The 1,229-nt window shown below is 49.5% G+C and overlaps 1 non-coding gene across 1 annotated transcript; it reads right to left on the reverse strand.

Annotated features, from left to right (window-relative positions):
* Positions 1 to 417: 417 nt before the first annotated feature.
* Positions 418 to 572, reverse strand: LOC143305061 (5.8S ribosomal RNA). The gene has a single exon (XR_013061740.1). It is a non-coding gene; the product is annotated as a 5.8S ribosomal RNA (ribosomal RNA).
* Positions 573 to 1,229: the final 657 nt, after the last annotated feature.

The raw sequence follows: 1,229 nt of genomic DNA on the forward strand, positions 1-1,229 counted from the left end.
TTCTCTCCGCTCTTATTCGTATCCCTTCGTATACCTTCGTCCGACTCGGAAACGTTCTCTTACAGTTTTTAAGAAGAACGACGGCGGGTTGTCAAGGCAAGAAGGGACAGAGAGAGACAGAGGTAGAGTTTCGTAGTCTCCCGTGAACACGATAGATTATATATCGAGCATGCGTACGACTTGCACGGTCTCTGCACGACCGCGACGAACGCCGACGAGCGTCCAACAATCGCTCGTACGTCGCGTATGTTCTCTCCGTCCGCTCTTATTCGTATCCTCGTTCTTGTACCTTCGTCCGACTCTGAAACGTTCTCTTATATAAAGAACGACGGCGGGTTGTTAAGGCAAGAAGGGACAGAGAGAGACAGATACGGAGAGTAACGATACGCAACGCAAGCAGTCTTAGGTTTACGTGAGCAACCCTCAGCCAGGCGTGGTCCAGGAATTGTATCCGTGGACCGCAATGTGCGTTCGAAATGTCGATGTTCATGTGTCCTGCAGTTCACACGTTGACGCGCAATTAGCTGCGTTCTTCATCGACCCACGAGCCAAGTGATCCACCGTTCAGGGTAATCTTTTATAAATTTTGCATCAGTTCAATACTCAAATGTACTCTTCTCGGTTCTAGCGAAGCCGAGTTCCGTCACGTTCGACCAACGGGAATCGAACGCGCAGAAGTCGCCATAGGATTGACGACACAAAAACGTTCGAAAAAAAAGAAACCGACGAACGCGCGAAGATACGCGCGTTCGCCGGCCGGGCGTAAAGTACATTATGATATATAACAACCATCGAGATCGAAGCTCCGTTCGTCAGGAAACGACGGGGATATATACACCCGATTCTGAATCCTCTGTACAGCACACGATCTCGCGAACGAGTAAGGACGGTGGCTAGCCCATGTTTTATATGTGTTTGATTCTACTCTCTCGTCCAATTATTCAAGAAACAGCGCGCGTGCATCTCTCCATCGTTCGGGTGATAGTAAAGATTCGATGGGATTTGCGCGGCCGTCCGCCTCGAGCGGTCTTTCGTCCCAATATCCAGAAGCAGAGTTTGAAAAACTCTAGCGACGGCACGGGTGTCCGACTCACGACATCGAGGTTTCGAAGCCGGCGATCCCCTCCGAACGGATGGCGACCACGCGACGACTGAAAGCATGAAAAATCGACGAAAGATAGAACACATCTCCGTTCGGGTGATGTTTTTTTTAAAAAAAAAAAACAAAA

This window comes from Bombus vancouverensis, unplaced genomic scaffold (assembly GCF_051014615.1).
Source record: "Bombus vancouverensis nearcticus unplaced genomic scaffold, iyBomVanc1_principal scaffold0078, whole genome shotgun sequence".
Lineage (NCBI taxonomy): Eukaryota > Metazoa > Arthropoda > Insecta > Hymenoptera > Apidae > Bombus > Bombus vancouverensis.